The 21,273-nt window shown below is 34.2% G+C and overlaps 1 protein-coding gene across 2 annotated transcripts in view; it reads left to right on the forward strand.

Moving 5' to 3' along the window:
- The window catches only part of CNTN5 (contactin 5), a 1,309,320-nt gene that overhangs the window by 543,625 nt on the left and 744,422 nt on the right, over positions 1-21,273 (forward strand). The window lies entirely within an intron of this gene.

Genomic DNA, 21,273 nt, shown 5'->3' on the forward strand with positions numbered 1-21,273 from the left:
GGTGTCTGAATATTTGTAAATTATATATATATATATATATATATATATATATATATATATATATATATATATATAGTATATATATTTTATAAATTGTAGCAGGAAATTATAAAAATATCTCATTACAATTCTAAATTTCACCATATAAAAGCAAAACCATGCTGGCTTTATTAAACACATATACACACAATCATTTATAGGCATTTATAGGCATTTCTAGCATAATGTATAGTTTTATTGTCTTGGCTTTTCTAACTTTGTTTTGATCAATTTTATTGTTCTAGTAGGGCATGGATCTACAATGAGATCATTTATTCTGCAAAAGTAGTTTATAATTTTTTGTAGTAAACTGTCATAATACTAAAAATTAATATGTTAGAAGGTTTTTGTTTTAATTAAAAATATCTAGAAATTACATTGTAGTAATGATTTAAATACTTTCACATGTAACATTTCAGCTTGACTAGATTTAACTCAGTGGCTAGATTAAGTAGTATCAGTATAACTTTGACTATGTATGATGGGTGAGTCCTCTTTAAAACCAAAAGGTAATTCTCAATTTAGATTATGCTTAAAAAATTTGTTTGAAATTCAAAGGAATGTCTTACATACAGATATAAATCTAGTATTTCTGTTTTATAACTGCATATTATATATTTAAATCTACATATTTACATTTATGGAAAAGCTTTAAAAACATATATAATAACCTCTTTCTTGCTGAAATACTAATAATTAACTCCAAAAACAACAAAACATTAATTGATTATTAGTATAATATGTAGCAACATTGCTTCCAGGAAAAAACAGGTTTAAGAAGAGACATGAAGGTGTGATAAGACATGTATAAAATGTTGGTGGAGCCCTCTATGAAAAGTGAAAAATAAGTGTATAGTTTCAATACATTAGAACTTAAATGAAAACTCTGGCCTCTTAATATGGTTACCTAAAAAAGAAGTAAATAGTCTTCAAATATTTTCTCTTATTTTGGCTCTTTCTGTGCAGTTTTTACCATCGTCTCTGCTGTCTAGCCATTTCTCTCTTACCATCTTAATGGTATTCTCTTCTTGAACTCATAACCTAACTGAAGGAAATTAATATAGTCTTGCAGAAGAAAAGAAAAAGATGCCCAATTAAGTTTGAATTTCAAATAAATGAGTAATTTTTAGTTCTAGTATGTTCCATGCCAATATTTTATTTGACTTTTTTTCTAAAATTTAAATTTAACTGGTGTTCAATGCTTTCATTTATTGATCTGACACTGTCAGGTGGACAGTGGTAATCTGTAATACCGCTCAAAGTTTTATTTTCTTGAACTGGTCCAACATTATTCTCCCAAATTAACAGTCATTTAAAAGAGGTATTAAACGGTGGTTGGGAAAGATGAAAATATCCAGCCTGAGGTGGGGTCCATGATTGCTAGATTCCCAGTTCGTAAGGCTGTAATGGCAAACCTTTTTATAAAAAGCACCCACTTTTGCAGTGCTGGTCAACCTGGTCCCTCCCGCCCACTAGTGAGTGTTCCAGTTTTCATGGTGGGCAGTAGCAGAGCAACCAAATGGTGCCACAATTGGCCCACCATGAAAGCTGGAATGCCCACTAGTGGGCAGGAGGGACCTGGTTGACCAGCACTGCAAAAGTGGGCAGTTTTTATAAAAAGGTTCGCCATCACGGTCATAAGGGAATCAAAGTATTGTTCTTGTCATAGAATAAAATGTAACATTGCAAAACATGAAATGAAGCTAAGTCTGGAGGTAAGTTGAGGCTAAAATATTATAGACAAAGCTGAAAAGCAGGTGAAATCAAAGGACATTTCTAATTTTTACATAAGATTTGATTATTTAATAATCTTCATTTAATATTAAGTATATCTGTTATCTTTTATTTATATTTTGTGACAGAGACAGAGAGAGACTGAGAGAGGGACATATAGGGAAAGACAGACAGGAAGGGAGAGAAATGAGAAGCATCAATTAATTCTTTGTTGTGGCACCAGTTGTTCATATGTACCTTGACTGGGAGCCACAGCAGACCTAGTAACCCCTTGCTCAAGCCAGCAACCTTGGGATTCAAGCTGTGAGCCTTGCTCAAACCAGATCACCCTGCGCTCAAGCTGGTGACCTCGGGGTTTTGAGCCTGGGTTCTCTGCGCCCCAGTCCACTGCACCACTGCCTGGTCAGGCTATAACAGTTATTTTTAAAACTGATTACTTTCTTCTCTGCTGTACATATCTGTTTATAACTGTTTAGATAATTGAAACCATCAGTTATCAAGGTTAATTATATCAAAGACTTTCCCCTTTATCTTTTTATTTTAACAAATTATTCTGGAGATGGGGCCCTTATTATATACTCTTGTTACTTGTTATATGTACTTGCATTTAATACTTACTTTACTATTTATTATTTAGCATTTTATTTTATAGTTTTCTGTGGATACTATATTTGTTAAGTTTTACATATCTGTCTGTAACAGAATCAGGTGAAAATGTCTAAAGTTTTGGAAAGCTGACTGATGAAAAGGAAAATTTGGAGTTTATTATTCCATGGATCAATTTGAAGCTCCAGGAAAGAAAATAACCTCCCAAAGATTATGTGTATAATGATGAGTCATAAGACAAGGAAGAAATTCTGAGAAGCAAGTGCTTTTAAAGGGCAAGGGAAAGTATAGGTTGAAAAGAATGGAAGGTGAACTATGAGTTTGGTGAGACCCTAGAAAAGAGCGGTAACAGAACATCTTTAGAAAGGGAGGGGTCAGCAGTGTCATTTTTGAATTCTACTACATATTTATTTGTATATGCAATGTTTTACATGCAAATAATAACAAACTTATTTAGTTAACGATAAAGAGGATGAAATATTTCAGTGTCTTTATTTCAGAGACAATGACAGTAAGAGCACTATAATCTAACCACATTAGCTGAGCTTTAAAAAAAACCCACACACATCTGGGGGAAGAATCATAATTACTATAGACTAGCCTTTAAATTTATATGTGAAAAGTATTGACGTTTTTTTTTCTTTTCTTGTGTCTTAGAGAGTGGATAGAGAAAAAGAAAAGTGGGGATGGAAGGCATGGGAGGCATCGACTCATAGTAGTTGCTTCTCCTATGTGCCTTGACCAGGCAAGCCCAGGGTTTCAAACAGGTGACCTCAGCATTCCAGGTTGACGCTTTATCCATTGTGCACCACTGGTCAGGCAACATATCTACCTCTATGCCCAAATCTGTGTTGTTATTTTTTTAATTATTTCTTCAGAGATATATTATATATGTGTGTGTGTGTGTGTGTGTGTGTGTGCGCGCGCGCGCACAAAGGTAGTGATTGGGAGGAAAGAGTATATGGTTCAGAATTTATCTTTAAATTGATAAATATCTTCAGTCACATTTCTTGGCTCTTAGTAACTTCTTTTGCCTTAGGTCTCCATGTTAAACAATCAAGCAAACAAAAACTAAAGGGTTTAAACTGCCCTTCTTTATTATACAGAGTATCTTATCCCATGGGTTTCTTAATCATTGTGTTCTTTTTGGAATGTGGCTAGTATTTATTCTAGTTTATAAAAAATATTTAAAAATTGAAGAAATGTATGGTAATAATATTTATTGCAACTAGGTTTCTATCTGTGAAATGTAATGAAACAGCCTGATATAACACTGAGATTAAGAGAGACAATGCATTTTTTGCACTCCCCACTAACAGCATATGTTTATTTAAAAATCCCAAATATATTTCTACCAAAATGATAATCATAAGAATATTTAATTGTTAAAACTAAATATACTTATATTTCTTCTGAATTGAAAAAATTTCCTAACTGCATTTATAAATCTTAGAATTAAAAATAATTTGGAAATTGTGTGGCCCAATTTCTTGTACTTGGGCAAGTAAAATATTATTCGTTCCCAATAGAGATGAGGCTCAGGGAGGTTCCATTACATGCCCAGGTCACACAGATGGCAAGTAGTGAAAGAATAATAATAAGCCTGTCTCATAGATAGATGCTTTCAACATACCAGACAACACGAAGGTGAGACACGAGGGCCAATCCAGATGCTCAGATCTCTACTGACTTACTTCCTACAAAAAGTATGAATTATCTAGTTACTTTCTCCTGACTCACTTTCAGATGTTTCTGATATAAGCTGAATTACTTTCTAAACAACAGCAACAAAACATTTTTCTGCTTAAACTTTGACTTTATTTTCCATCATTGGGTTACATTTATTTTATAGGAATGGTGACAGTTTGTTCCCTCTGCCGAGAGGATGATATACTACTATTGAACAGAGAATGCCTGTCATTGATAAGCTATACAAATACTCTCCTTCTTGGTGGCAATGTGGTAAATAACACAGAACTTTGTCATTGTCAGCTAGAGCTGCCTAAAAACCTTAAAAGGAAAATAAAAACGGAAATGTTACAGAAAATAAGTACCTAATAGTATTAAGTCTGACTGGTCTACTGCAGTGGAGAAAGAGAAACGGATTATGGCTCCTCCGTGATCATTTTAGAATTATGTATGTGCACATTGTATTGGTCCCTAGGAAGTCATGATGATAATGGAGCTTACCTCAGTGAAGGAAACCAAGCTGGCTGTTATCAGCTGTGCAGTGGCGGTATTAGACATGTAATTAATCAGAAGACAATTTAATTTTTTCTTGTCAGCAGGGGAGCGTCACTTGACTTTAGCGAGTTTTATTTTGTCATTTTTATCTTAAAGGCAAATAAAATGTTAAAAGGTATCTATAATTGTCAGCAATTTCTAGAGTGATAAAAACCACAAACTAAAAGGCAGATTCAGCATCCTAAAGGAATGAGAGCAAATATATGTTCTCAAAGCTTTTGAGATTAAAAAGAGAATTAACTAATTTATTAGGTCAGCTAGATGTTTTATTCTCTCATGTAAAGATTATTTAAAATATTTTTCACTAAACTATTGGAGTAAGCAGTATGTATCAAAGTGTGTTATAGCCTAGGAAGTTCCAAAATATTATCTCATGCTTCTTAGAATAGACTGATTCTTACTGGCATTATTATTTTCAACAATAATAAATCTTTACTGATAGAAAATTAATCATATACATTAGTTCTCTTTGTTATTATACAGTAATGCTAAAATAATTCATATTGTATCCAATGTCTATGAGAACTTTTAACAAATGTTTGCTAAAATATTTTTGAAGCAGAGAGAAATTTGCATCATAGTAATTCTACTGTGAAATATGTCAATTTATGGTGAAGACTGTTTTATAGTTTAGCATGAACTTCTGGGAAGCCCCTATAATTTAAGTAATTTGTTAGCAATAAAAGTTACCTTTCTATATCTCATTGCTTCAAATACAAGTCTATTCTGCATATAAAATGGAAAGACATATATACTGAACACCTAAGCAAGCTAAACAAAATTAAGATACAGAAAAAATGCAGGAAAATGTTCTGCTCTCCTTGACTTTAAATAAATTTTATAGATTTTTTAGGACTCAAATATATAATGTTTAAAGTAAATTATATGTAACTAGTTGTGTGAATGAGAAATCATTTTGCTGTATATTGTCTTCTATTTATTGTAGCTCTTTGGGAAAATCTTATTTGGCTAACCATTAGTCAAGTTAACTGTATTTGTTGAAACATTGTCAACTCTTATTTTTGGTGATATTTATTTGATATAGATGTTAACCACAATATTTAACTTTTCTAGCTTTTGAAAAAACGCTGTCCATTCTAATTCTCACTGTATAATTTAATTATTCCTAATGTTGTGTTATGATGGTGGCTGTGCTTGCGACATAATCTTAATCTCAGTATGAATTTAAAGTATGATATAGTATTAAGTGACTATCTTTTCCTCTTTAGGACTTGCATATTTTGCAATTATGATTTTTACATGCTTAACTAAAATAATACATGTACATTTAATCTATAGAAACAGAGATGATACCTGTTCTATTTGATTGTCCATAGATAAGACATAGCATATAGTACTTTCTATAAGTGTGGGTGCTTTTTTTTTTTTTTTATAAATGAATGAAATGAAATAATTGGTTCTTTTCTTCTGTTAAGAGAGGGATAAGCTATGTTTCTGGTTATAGCGATTTCTGGTCATAAAGCATTCAAAAAGTACAAATAATTTTGGATTCTCTAACCTGATCATTCAAATATGTTTTAATACCAAGGACTAAACTAAGACTTCTTTGTATATCATGAAGTCTTACATTAAAGAAGTAGCAATTATCCTGTTAGTTCAGAAAATTATAAAATAGCCAATAACATTTTGAAAGGAAGAAAAATTATTTTAAAAAGAAACAAAGAAAGACACAATAAAAATGTGAAATATTTAAATCATCAGTACCTTTGACCAGGCTGCCCAGGCCCAATATCACTCATTTCCCCCAGAACACAGGTCTGGTTTTTATGCTGCAAGAGGTTCTAAATGTCTCTACTTGCTCCTCTGTGGTAATGCTGAGATGTAATAGCTAATAATGCCTTTGCTTAAAGTTATGTTTAAAGCCTATTTTGAGAAAATATATTTCAACCTAGCTACTAAATTCATATTTGTTCCAGCTTAATTCCTCAAGGAATTGATTGTTTTTAATGGGATTAAGTAGAACTCAAGATATAATATTTGTTTCATTTATGGTTTAGTTCTGTTTTCTAAAAGATATCATACCTCTGGATAAAAAATTTCAAATGGGAATGATGTATATAATTTATAAATGGTGTTGTGTATTAGAGATAGAGATTACAGAGATAAAAGACATTTCATTAAAATGTCTTCAATTCCAGACCCAATGGCCAAATGATTTTAAGTATCTTTTAGCCCAACTCATTCATCTGTTTGTTAATTTAACAAGTATTAATTCAGTGCCTACTAAATGTTGTTCTAGTCACTGAGGATACAGAAATGAACAAAAGAGACAAAATTGGGTTCTTGAAGAACTAATATATTAGGAGAAAAGATAGACAATTTAGTAAGAAACAATAATTCAAAGTCAGATAGGATTAATTCCCCAAAAAATTAAATGGAGTGAAGAGATAGAAAGTGATGTGTAAAGTAACTGGGTACCAAGGTATTACTTTGCATGAGTTGATTAAGAAAGGTCACTCAAATTAGGTCTCTAAAGAAATATCCGATTAAAATCTACCCACATGAGTATCTAGGAGAAAGTATTTTCAGCAGTAGAAAAAGACAAATGTCAAATTCTTTAAGAGGGAACAGACATACTGTATATGAAGAAGAGCCAATATAGAAGAAGAGAGAAGAATCTATATAGATGAGAATTTATGACAATAAGAGAAATAAAGGCTGAAATAAATAGATAGGCCAAAGTCAGTCACATTTTTAGCATCAACCCATGTTAAAAGATTATGTTAGATGTTTTATAGAAAATAAATTGTAGAGCTTAGGCAAAAATATAAGCAGGGAGAATAGATAGGTTCTTATTGCAGAAATCTAGGAAAGAAAATGCGGCAACATGGATTTAGACCTGAAGGTATTTGATGGCTATTGTTTTTTTTTTTTTTTATTATGTCAGTAGCAGTATGTGCTACCAAAAAAACCCTAAAATTATTTGCAGATATATTAACAATGTCTAGAATAGAGGAAAAGTTAAATCTACTTTGCATCTATCATGCTAACAATAACTGTGGCATTATGTTCAGTTCTAGACTCAACCATATTATGAAAATATAGTAAGAGTGTATTCATGGAAGAAAAGCAAAGTGATGAGGAAAAATTTGAAACTATATTCTAATAGAAATGATAAAGGAACTAAAAAATGAGAACTAAATTAAAGATTCAGTCAATGTTTAAGGGAACTTTTGGCCAAAGATTCTGGGGAGACTTTCTTCCTGCAAAGTCTTCCCTAGATTAATAAATCATTGCTCTTAGTATGCCAATGAGTAAAATACTACATATAACTGCTATATTTATCTTTATTTTTTTTAATTTATTGGGATGATATTGTTTAATAAAACCATACAAGTTTTTCCTAACCAGGCGGTGGCACAGTGGATAGAGCATCTGACTGGGATGCGGAGGACCCAGGTTTGAGACCCTGAGGTCACCAGCTTTAGCACGGGCTCATCTGGTTTGAGCAAAGCTCACCAGCTTGGACCCAAGGTCGCTGGCTCAAGCAAGGGTTTACTCAGTCTGTTGAAGGCCCACAGTCAAGGCACATATGAGAAAGCAATCAATGAACAACTAAGATGTCCCAACGAAAAACTGATGATTGATGCTTCTCATCTCTCTTCATTCCTGACTGTCCCTATCTATTCCTCTCTCTGATTCTCTCTCTATCTCTGTAAAACAAAACAAAACAACAAAAAAACCCCACAAAAAACAAAAAACAAAACATACAAGTTTCAGGTATATAACTCAATGAAACATCATCTGCATTCTGTATCGTGCATTCATTGCCCAATTCCCTTTCTGTCCCCATTTATCCACCTTTTGCCCACCTCCACCTCTTCCCACTTCCCTTTCCCTCTGGCTATCATCACACTGTTGTCCATGTCTACCTGTCATGTATGTGTGTGCGTGTATGCGCACACATATATTTTAAGCAAATATATATATTTGCTTAATTCCTTTACCTTTTCTCACCCAGCCCCTCCCCCAAATCCCTCCCTTCTGGTTGTTGATCTGTTCTCTGTACCTATATTTCTGTTTTGTTTGTTAAATTATTTTATTCAATAGATTACAAATATCAGTGTGATTAGATGGTATTAGTCTTTCTCTAACTTATTTCAATTAGCATAATAATCTCCAGGTCCAACCATACTTTCACAAAAGGTAAGATTTCCTCCTTTCTATGCTTGATTAGTATTGTATTATTTAAATGAATCATAGCTTTTTAATCCAATCTTTTACTGATAGGCGCTTAGTCTGTCTCTAGATTTTGGCTATTGTAAATATCACTGCAATGTACATTTGCGGTGCATATATTCATTCAAATTAGTGTTTTGGATTTCTTCAGATATATCTCTACATGTGGGATTGCTGCATCAAAATACAGTTCCATTTTTAATTTTTTGAGGTAACTCATATTTTTCCACAGTGACTGCACCAGTCTGCATTCCCATCAACAGTGCACAAGTTTTCTCCACATCCTCACCAGCACTTGTTGGTTTATTGATGATAACCATTCTGACAGGTAAAACATAGTATCATTGTGGTTTTAATTGGAATTTCTCTGGCGATTAGCAATGTTGAGCATCTTTTTATATGTCGATTGGCCATAAAATGTCCTTTTTGGAGAGTGTCTATTCAGATGCTTTGCCCATTTTTAATAAGATTATTTGTGGCCCTGGCCGGTTGGCTCAGTTGTAGAGCGTCGGCCTGGCGTGTTGAAGTCCCGGGTTCGATTCCCGACCAGGGCACACAGAAGAAACGCCCATCTGCTTCTCCACCCCTCCCTCTCTCCTTCCTCTCTGTCTCTCTCTTCCCCTCCCGCAGCCAAGGCTCCATTGGACCAGACATGGCCCGGGAGCTGGGAATAGCTCCATGGCCTTTGCCTCAGGCGCTAGAGTGGCTCTGGTCGCAGCAGAGCGACGCCCCGGATGGGCAGAGCATCGCCCCCTGGTGGGCATGCCTGGTGGATCCCGGTTGGGCGCATGCGGGAATCTGACTGCCTTCCCATTTCCAGCTTCAGAAAGATACAAAAAAAAAAAAAAGATTATTTGTGTTCTCCCATTTTCTGGGTTGCTTTTTATATTGTTAATGACATCTTTTGCTGTACAAAAGCTTTTTAGTTTGGTGTAGTCTCATTTTCCCCCTTATTTACCTTGCCCAAGGAGATATGTTAACAATATAATGCAATGAGACACATCTGAGATTTTACTTTTATGTTCTTTTTCTACAATTATTATGGTTTTGTGAGTTATATTTGTCTTTTATCTATTTTGAGTTTTATTTTTGAGTATGATATAAGTTGGTGGTCTAGTTTCATTTTTTTGCATATACCTGTCCAGTTTGCCCAAACCCATTTATGGAGAGACTATCTTTACTCCAGTATGTTTTTGCCTCTTTAGTCAAATATTAATTGACTATAAAGGTGTGAGTTTGTTTCTGGGCTCTCTGTTGCATTTATCTATAAGGCTGTTCTTATGTTAGTACTAGGTTGTTTGATTACAAAAGCCTTGTAATATAGTTTGATATCAGATAGTGTGATAACTCCAACTTTGTATTTCTTTCTCAATATATTAAAGACTATTTAGGGTCTTTTGTGGTTCCATATAAATTTTTAAATATTTGTTCTAGATCTGTGAAATATGCCATTGGTGTTTTAATAGGAATTGCATTGAATATATAGATTGCTTTGAGTAGTTTGGACATTTCAATGATATATTTTCTATGCATGAATGCAGTATATACTTTCAATCATTTGTATCTTCCTCAATTACTTTTTTCAGTATCTTCTATTTTTCTGAGTACAGGTCTTTTACCTCCTTCATTAAATTTATTCCTAGGTAACTTATTTTATTATTATTATCATTATTATTTTTTTATGAAGTAGTAAAGGGGATTTTTTTTATTTCTCTTTCTGGAAGTTTATTATTGGTCTATCAAAATGCCACCAATTTCTGAATATTAATTTAGTATCCTGACACTTTTCCAAATTTATTTATCAGTTTTAGTAGTTTATTGTTGGAGCCTTTAGGGTTTTTTTTTATGTACAATATTATGTCCTCTGTGAATAATAACTATTTTACTTATTTTTTCCAATTTTGATTTAAAAATTTTTTTTTCTTTTTCTTGCTGTGGCTAAAACTTCCAGCACCGTGTTAAATAAGAGTGGTAAAAGTGGACATCCTTGTCTTGTTCCTGATCATAAGGAAAGTACTTTTAGATTTTGCCCATTGAGTATGATGTTGGCTATGGGTTTCTTATAGATGGCTTTTATTACATTGAGGTATGTTCCCACTATTCCCACTTTGCTGAGTGTTTTTATCATAAATGGGTGATGAATTTTATCAAATGCTTTTTCTCCATCTATTCATATGTTCATGTGATTTTTATCCTTCATTTTGTTTACATGATGTGTTATGCTTACTGATTTGCAAATATTGTACCAACCTTGTATCTCCTAAATAAATCCTACTTTATCATGGCATATAATCTATTTAATACATTGCTGAATCAGGTTTGTTAAGATTTTGTTGAATATTTTAATTTCTATGTTTAGCAGGGATATTGGCCTTTAATTTTTCTCTATTTGTAGTATCTTGATCTGATTTTGGAATTAGAATAATGCTTGCTTCATTAAATGTGGTTGGGAGTCTTTTTTCCTCTTGGATTTCTTTGTAATAGCTTAAGGATAGGTATTAGTTCTTAGAATGTTTGGTAAAAATCGCATGCGAAGCTATCCAGTCAATGACTTGTTTGCTGAAGTTTTTTGATTACTGTTTTGATTCCATTAGTTGCAACTGGTCTGTTCAGATTTTTTATTCTTTATGATTCAATTTTGGAAGATTATATGTTTCTAGTAATTATCCATTTTTTTCATCTTAATGCAGACCTTTTGAACATTTCTTGCAATACTTGTAGTGTGGTAAAAATATCCTTCAACTTTTTCTTATCTGAGAAGCTTTATATTTTGCCTTCAATTTTATATAATAGCCTTGCTGGGTAAAGTAGTCTTGGTTTAGGATCTCGCTTTTCATTACTTTGAATATTTCATGACAATTCTTTCTGGCCTAAAGTGTTTCTGTTGAGAAATGAGCTAAGAGCTTTATGAAAGCTCCCTTGTAGGTAACTGTTTTTCTCTTGCTGCTTTTAAGATTCTCTCCTTGTTGTTAATCTTTGCCATTTTAATTATGATGTGTCTAGGTATGAGCATCTTTGTGTTTATCTTCATTGAGACTCTGAGCTTCCTAAGCTGTGTCACTTTTTTCTTTACCAGGTTAGGTAATTTTTTAGCCATTACTTCTTCAAACAGGTCCTCAGTCCCTTGTTCATTATCTTCTTCTGGTACCTCTATGATACTAATGGTTTTTTTTGTTTGTTTGTTTTCATTTTTCTGAAGCTGGAAACGGGGAGGCAGTCAGACAGACTCCTGCATGCACCCGACCGGGATCCACCCGGCACGCCCACCAGGGGGCGATGCTTTGTCCCTCTGGGGCATCACTCTGTTGCATCCAGAGCCATTCTAGCACCTGAGGCAGAGGCCACAGAGCCATCCCCAGCGCCCGGGCCATCTTTGCTCCAATGGAGCCTCGCTGTGGGAGGGGAAGAGAGAGACAGAAAGGAAGGAGAGGGGGAGGGGTGGAGAAGCAAATGGGCGCCTGTCCTGTGTGCCCTGGCCGGGAATCAAACCGGGGACTCCTGCACGCCAGGCTGACACTCTACCGCTGAGCCAACTGGCCAGGGCCACTAATGTTTTTATGTTTAATGTTGTTCATATATCCCTTATGATTTCCTCATTTTTTTTAATTCTTTCTTGTTGTTATACCACTTGGGTGCTTCCTGGTACCTTATTATCTAAATCACACAATTATTGTCTTTATTTTTATTGTTTAGATTTATTGATTTTACAGGATGGAGAGTGAGAAGTATCAACACATAGTTGTTTACTTTTGTTGTTCATTGGTTGTTTGTCATATGTGACTTGACCAGGAAAACCCAGGGCTTTGAATCACAACCTCAGCCTTCCAGGCTGGCACTTTATCCACTGTGCCCCACCACAGGCTAGGCATCACAATTGCTGTTTTTATATAACTAAAAGTTTTGTTTACATAGGCAAGTTAGACTTATTCTAAACAAAATCTAAAGGGACAACCAAAGTATAGAAAAGTAAGAGGTAGAATTATTTCATTAGAAAAATCATTCTGTGAAGCCAGATTTGCTTGGTAGCAGAATCTCCTTTATCTCAGGACAGTCTGATATTTCTCTATAAAGGTTAAGCAGAAAGTAAATGATTATTATGTAAAATAATTTTACCATAAAAAGGCTTACTCAGTTAGATGATAGATGATATAAATGGAGTTTCCTCCTAATCCTTTGAACTCTAATTCTAATAGTTGGACTTTAAGGAGTAGTTATTTATTTTTAAATTTATTTCTATCATATTTTTAATAACAGAGGATGTTTAATAATGGATATATCAAAGAAAAGAAAGGTGAATAGTTAAAAGTAAAAGAACTGAGAATGGAAACAATAGGCTACAGGTTAGAAACAATATATGGATACATCTAACAGTATTGCCACTTATTGGATATGGGTGCTAAAAGAGGATGGAATGAAAGATACTTCATTCTGCTGTTTTGAACCAGCATGTGGGAGAAGATTGGAACAAGTGAATGACCAAAACAGACATTAGTTTGAAATTAAAGGTGGCAAAATATGATGTACTATACTAACTTTAAAATATTGTTATTATCAAATGGAATGGAATGAACTGAAGAGAGAATTAAAAGACTAGAATTTGTGGTGTTTTTTTCATTATGGAGAATAAATTAACAAGTATTTAATCTTTTTTGGGCCTTGGCTCTCTAGCTCAGTTGGTTAATGTTGTCCTCAAATGACAAGGTTGGGGGTTTGATCCCCAGTCAGGGCACATACAAGAAACAACCAATGAATGCATCAAAATGTGGAACAACAAATTAGTGTTTCATTCTCTCTCTCAAATCAATAAATTAAGAAAAAAAATACCCCCCCAAGAAAAAACAATCTAATCTTTTTGGAGTTCAACCAAGATTTATCTTTTCAAGTAATAAAACAGGCTTGACTATAACACAGTCTTTAAATGAAATCAGATTCTGTGAAGCTATTCTGTATGGTCAGAACCTTGTTTTAAAAATAGTTTCTTAATAAATGATTTTTTTTCAAAATGCAAAACAACACATTTGGAGAACAATAGCTTAGAATTACGAGGGCTGCATACTAATTTTAACTTTGCCACAAATTGTGGGACTTCAGGCAAATTATCACTTTCTTCTATGTTACATAATGGCTTAGGCTACATTATTGTAAATGTTCTTCCACATGCTAGTGTTGTTTTCTAATCATCTCAGAATTACTCAAGCTTCAAAGTTTAGAACAGTAGATCTTAAGTTATCCAACATTTAAAAGAACAGTACTAGACATATCCATGTGTTATTATTAGGAGATATCAAATATAGCCCAACCTTAAAAAAATCAGTGAATTAAAAATTTAAAGAAAGTTAAGAAAAGTAAAAAGAAAAGCCATCAGACTATATGAAGCGGATGGAAGTGGGCTCGGTATTCTTTTACCATTACTAAGGAGAGAGAAAGAAGATAATTCCCTCAAGTCAAGAGAGAAACCTCCGTAGGAATTCCTTATGACAAAAGCAGTGTTAACAGGAAGAGAAGACTTGACTCTCCACCACGAAATGCTTGCTCAGCTACAGAAACTCAGATGTCCATCATTGAGAGAGTAATGAAACAACATGCTAGAAAAGTCTTGGGAAGGTGGGTACAGAAACTAATTCCTATTTATTAAAATCACAGAGTTGATGAACTATCCTTAAAGGTAAAAAGAAAAAAAAAGTCCCAGGGGATACAGTAAATTTTAGCATTTGGAGGGGCCGAGCTTTGTGAACATTCTGTGGAACAGAAGTTGATCTAGCAAAGGTAGCCAGGCTTGAACCATCTTGATGGATTCCAGCCAGTACCTCCTGACAGAAACAGTTGATCTCAGAAAAACAGGAGGCTAAGTTCCTAGAGCCTGGGTCTCAGAGGCAACAGCATAAAACATTAGTGAAAGAGTATATTGCTATTTTTTGGAACTGGGTAGCACAATAGATTATGGAAGCCTCCTAAGAACCATCATGTGTAACCCCTGAGAGAATCAGTATTTGAGCATTTGCCATGCAGATAGCCTTGATGAGTATATCAATACAGTGACAGTCAGCCTAGTCTTATAACCTTTATCTTTTTAACATCATCTGAATGATTCATCAGGAGAAGGGAGGAAAGAAAAGAAAATACCCCTTTATCCAACCACAGGTCCCCCAGCCACAAGATAAATCTGATATGGGGAAAGAAGAGAAGAGAGATTGAAGCTTTGGTACTGGCAGGGCTGGATGCTGGGTACATTAATATTCTAAAAATTAGGCATTATATTTTCAGCTAAAACATACCTTAAAGTGCATGGCAATCTGGGGACTGATCAAGAGAGGGGGAAGGGAAATCTGACAGGAGATTTTTAACACCAGGAATTGGAGAAAAATAAAAATTGTTCTGTCCCTGTCATAAACTCATTAGGTATAGTTGAATATTCCTTCCTTATTGACCTGTAAAACTCCGGTAGCCTTTTATTGGTATTATTTTTTCCATAAACAATGTATTATATGCTACTCTGAGTCAGGCAGTGTCCTGGATACAGTTGGGGGGAGGGGAGGGACAACAGAGGAAAAGACTACCTAGTCTTGATACACAGAGTCCACAGACATTTGGACTGAAACAAATCTTCACACCAAGGGAGAAAAAAATGCCCTGGGGTTTCTGTGGTATGGAATATACCTTATTTGAATCATAGTTTCACTAGAGATTTTTTTCTTGAACCCTCTCTTGGATAATTTATTAAGTAATTCATGCCAAAAGACTTCAGGAAAAGCCAGGTCTTAAGTGGGTGAGAGGTGTTGAGTATATTTGAATAGGTGGGGAAAAAAAAAGAATTGTAACAGAGGAAAACACATTGTATTTTGCACAGAGAGTCCTAGCTCTGTCGTCTGCTTATGTCCTTTGGCACATTGTAGAGATTTTTGCCTAGTTCCCCTCCCTTTTGCCCAAGCACTTATGTTACATAACTACATGCTCTAAATGGACTATATACATTTAGGGAAATAAATTCAGAACATATGACTTGCAGATCTACAAATGATTAATCTTAATGTTTGGAGAAAGCATGGGATCCAGAACAAATAGATATTTTACGAGATTAATGATCAGAATTTATGACATTTATGTTTCTACTAGGCATTTTGCTGTAACTTATGCTAATACAGTAGTTTGTTATAGAATATTATGATTTCCATTTAATTAAAAATCATGAGTGGAAGAAATTTTTTTTTCTCTTTTGAGAGAGAATGTAGAAAAATCTATTTAGAGTGATAAATAATATGACCAAAATAGAATGTTTAATAAAACCTATAGGAATATCATATAATTACCCTAGACATACATTCAAAACATTAGGACAATTTTTTACTTGTCATTTCTAAAAAATGTAAAGATGATTCTGCATTTTTGAAACCTTTTATAGTGAGGAATTGATTCCCAAAGGTTTCCATTGTGTTTATTCATTATTTGGTATTACTAATAGTCATAATCACAAAATTAATCTTTCATATTAGGCCAGAGAATTATTTATCAATGTCAAGTAAGAAAGATATGATTTCTATATCAAGTGTTCTATACTAAGTTTCTCAAACTATTTTTCAATTTACAACTACAGTAAATCTTCCCAGAATATCATCAGTAGGTTCTGGGAACTGCAAGAAAAGGATGCCTGACAAAACCAGTTTTATCGTAAGCTAATTGATATAATAAGCAAGAGTTACGTTTCTACAGTATCTCATCAAAGTTCTAACAAAATAACATTCAACAAACAATATTATTTGAGGACCTACTGTGTTAACTTTAAAATTGAATATTTAAATTATTTGGCTTTGTTCTCTCTTTTGGGGAAACATGTATTGTATGTTACCATAGCAGGCATTTAGCACTGATCTTAGTATTGCCTTAATATTCTGTTACCCAATGAAGAATTTTACCACTTCCCTCCTACATTGCCATTTTCAGTCACAGGAGCCTTGATTACTATTACATCTCAGTACAGGGCTTCTCACAGACTGCAGGGCTTAGAGGATGTGTAGACACCCAGAATTTGTCTTATGGAGTAATTTCTGACCTCTTATTATCTCTGAATATTAGAAAAATCTAAGATTATGAAAATCAAATCAATATGACAAAATAAACAGATCTTAATACAGACCATCACGGTAGTAGTACTTCCTGCTGGTGTTGGAAGCTATGTCACTGTAAATAGTTTCAGCAATGTGATTAGACTTTCTTAAAATGAGTAATTGTCACAATTGCTGTTATGGAAAAGTAATTATTTATATGAAGTAATTATAGTTTTTCCTCAAGTATATGTAGATTTGACTTATTTTTTCTAGAAATTACAAGAGCAATATTGTTTTTGTATTGATAGGTAGTGTGTTGTTTGAGGACAGCATTGCCTGGTAGAAAATGCTGTTGACAGAATGTGAAAATGTTGGTGAAACTAAAGCAGTGGTAGAGCAGATTATAAACATAGAATCTTAATCTAAGGGGATGGTTTTGAAGGGACAGCTTTGAAATGAATATCCTTTTTGGTCAAGGGAAATGCTTTATATACACTGTCTGCTGAACACTAGAATCAGAGGAAGCCAGGCCAACATAGTCATACCACCTGTGATTTTATAATTACAGAGGAAATCACCATGAATAAAATGCAAAACTGCAATGATTTGGAAATGTGATAAAAGAGCATATTTAAGTCTTGTTATTAATTTCCACTTAGAATTCAGTTCCAACCTAATCATTTATTATTCATGAATTCAACATTCTTTTATTTTATGATAAACATTTTAACATCACCCTCTTCTGTACCTTTTTTTTCTTGTTTTATTGGAGTGACCCTGTTCAAAAAAATATATACAGATTTCAGCTGTACAATTCTACAATACACCATCTGTGTGTTGTAATGTGTGTTCACCACCCCAAGTCAAGTCTCCTTCAGTCCCCATTTATCGATCCTATACCCTCCTCCACCTCCCCTCATCCCATTTACCCATTGTGATCACCATACTCTTGTCCCTGTTTATGAGTTTTTCCTCTTTCTTTCTTGTTCAGTACCTCCACCACTCCGCAGCCACTCCCAACAGCAGTTAGCCTGCTTTCTATCTATGAGTCTGTGTCTGTTTTGCAATATTTTATCATATTCAACATTTTATCATATTCAACATTTTTAACTACTAAAACCAGAAAAATACTTCTATAGAAGAAGAATCTGAAATAAGGAACATGTATCTTTAGAATGTCAAAGCAGTCATATTAACTTGAATAATTGCTGTAAGAGAAAGCGAATCAAAGGTGATTGTGGCAAAATGTGGTCCAGGGTGAATTTCTCACATATTAATATATATCAGTAATCATATTTTTACAAATATTTGAAGAAAATATATTTGAATAAAAGTAATAATTTGATCATAGATGCTTTCATGGTAATTTTAACTTAAAGGTTAACTCAAATATATATGAAACAAATACCTTACCTCCAGCCTTGGGATAGGATCAATGAGACACAATGTTTATAGAAATGTAAAACAAGTTTTCTGTTCTCATAATAACCTTAAAATATTTTTTGAGAAAGAGTAAAATTAATGAGAGAAAAAATAAATGTAAATAATAGAAGATAAGCTTTAATTTAGGGACCCCACACACCATATAAATAATCAAGGAAGGCAGTTTTATATAAAAAGCAATTAGAGCCTAACCTGTGGTGGTGCAGTGGATAAAGCGTCGACCTGGAAATGCTGAGGTCGCCAGTTCGAAACCCTGGGCTTGCCTGGTCAAGGCACATATGGGAGTTGATGCTTCCAGCTCCTCCCCACCTTCTCTCTCTGTCTTTCTCTCCTTTCTCTCTCCCTCTCTGTCTCTCTCTCTCTCCCTTTCTCTCTCCTCTTTAAAATGAATAAATAAAAAATTTTAAAAAAAAGCAATTAGAGAAAGATTCATTGAGATGGTGGATCTATAGCAGTCCTTAAAATGTAAATTTGCATAATGAGTAGGAAAGATTATTTATGTTAAGGGAAATATTATGAACAGAGACATACATGCCTGTATTTCAATGGGAAGAGCATAGTGAACTAAGAGGAGAGTGGTTTGAGATGATTATAGAAGGAAATGCCATTCATCTTGTTGATCATTTATTCCGTAAAATTTATAGTATTTTCTTCTAAAATATCATAACACTAGTAATACTAGTGTTGTAATGTATATAATATATGGTAAACATTATAAAAAGCATTCAAAACTTATTTTTTAAAATGCTTATCAAAAGTTCTTAGGCATGACTGTGAAATCATCTTGCAGACTTAGTATGCAAGGGTAGACAACACTTATTTCCTGGACATTTTTCCTGGTTGCAGCTCTCCCTGGTAGATTTTTGCTTTAATCTCTGATTCTTCCCTGATTTCTCTAGTTTTCTTCAGCTTCAGCCAGAATAAGTTTTTGAGTGTCTACTGAATAGGTCATACACATTCCCAGATTTACCACTAGGAACATTTTATTCCATCCTTCTCCCTTATGTGTACCTCTATTTTATTCTACCTATTCAATTCTTATTCATTTGTCAAGAAGTTTGACTATAATTCAGGTGACACTTCTAATTCATCCAACCCAGAGTAATATGTGACCTTGATGCTTATGGTTTTTATTCAGGGTAAGCTAACAACTGGAAAACCACAAAATATTCCAATGACTTAACCATAGCAAATTAGTTTTTCACTCAGTTTGCTATCCCATCAACAATGTTGGTGCTACTTTACCTCGTGGCTAGTGGTTCTGCAGTGTGTTCTACCATCTGGGGATTCTCTAAAGAACCTTAGCCATCTGGCTTTGCCAGCTAAAACAAAAGATGAGAAAGCAAGGAGGATTGTTTTCAAACATGATAGTGTAGTTAATTTAATTTACTGTAAAGATTACAGCTTTTACACTGACTGAAATATTGTATTATTGGCTCCTGGCCAGCTAGTTCAGCAGAAAAGTGCTGGGCAGGCCTGTGGAAGTCCTGGGTTCAATTTCTAGCCAGGGCACACAGAAGAAGTGCCCATCTGCTTCTCTACCTTTCCCATCTCCTTTCTCTCTATCTCTCTCTTCCTCTCCCATAGCCAAGGCTCCATTGGAGCAAAGTTGGCCTAGGCACTGAGGATGGTTCCATGGCCTCTGCCTCACGTGCTAGAATGGCTCCAGTTGCAACAGAGCAATGCCCCAGATGGGCAGAGTATCGTCCCCTAGTGGGCATGCCGGGTGGATCCCAGTTGGGCACATGTAGAAGTCTGTCTCTTTGCCTCTTCTGCTTCTCACTTCAGAAAAATACAAAAAGAAAGAAAGAAAGAATAGAAAGAAAGAAAGAAAGAAAGAAAGAAAGAAAGAAAGAAAAAGAAAGAAAGAAAGAAAGAAAGAAAGAAAGAAGGAAGGAAGGAAGGAAGGAAGGAAGGAAGGAAGGAAGGAAGGAAGGAAGGAAGGAAGGAAGGAAGGAAGGAGGGAAGGAAAGAAGGAAGGAAAGAAAGAAAAGAAATATAGTATCATTGCAGGATTTTGTCAAAGAAAGAACTTAATTAAAATATGATTTGAAAGAAACTCTAGGAGGTAAGCAGGGGATAGTAAGGAGGCTAATACAATAGTCTAGGTAAGAAATGATGGTGGTTTAGACTGCCTTGGTAACAGAAGAGGTGGCAATAGTTAGTTTCTGGATATATTTTAAAATTACAGCAAACAACCCATCCCAATGGTTTGTACGTGCAGGTTGAGTGATAAAAAGGAAATCAAGGGTGATAGGGATGACAACACGTACAATATAACAACAGAGGCATTTGATAAATAAGTTTAAAGAAAGAATAACTAAAACAATTTTTTTTTTCCCTGCCAAGACTGGCTTTTACAACTTTCTTAAATACGGTACCTCTCTGACTTCTGGCCTTAGATTTTCTTATGTCAATGGGGAATACTTTTTCTTCTATTATAACCCTGAAGCACAAATACATATTTTAGGTAGTTATGGATTAAGAGCACAAAGATTTTTGATCTTCCCTTATAATATCCCTTTGATTGCTAGAATGCCCAAAGGACACATAATCAAAAACAGGTTTATGTTACAGGCCAACAAGGCACATAAGACATAAAAATTGAATGTAAACTCTTGTCACTAGTATGAAAGGAAGTGACAGTTTTTAGAGACTTTTTAACTAATTTTGTCACACACTGGGGACCCCCGTCAGTGCAATTTCAACCTTTAACTGCCTTTATTAAAAGTACATGTCATCATGTGTCCACAAAAGCATGATATAACGGAATACTATTTTTTTTCTTTCTTTGTCTCCACTGTCTTCATCATAAAAAAAATTGTATAACTATGGTTACAAGAGCTAATTAATTCTATATGAAGCAGATTTTAAAAATAGAGAAGACTTTCCAGATATGCACAAAACAAAGTTAATGTTTTAACATATTTCTAGGTTGCTTTGTCCTATCAACAAACTCCCACCA

Source organism: Saccopteryx leptura, chromosome 1 (assembly GCF_036850995.1).
Source record: "Saccopteryx leptura isolate mSacLep1 chromosome 1, mSacLep1_pri_phased_curated, whole genome shotgun sequence".
Classification (NCBI taxonomy): domain Eukaryota; kingdom Metazoa; phylum Chordata; class Mammalia; order Chiroptera; family Emballonuridae; genus Saccopteryx; species Saccopteryx leptura.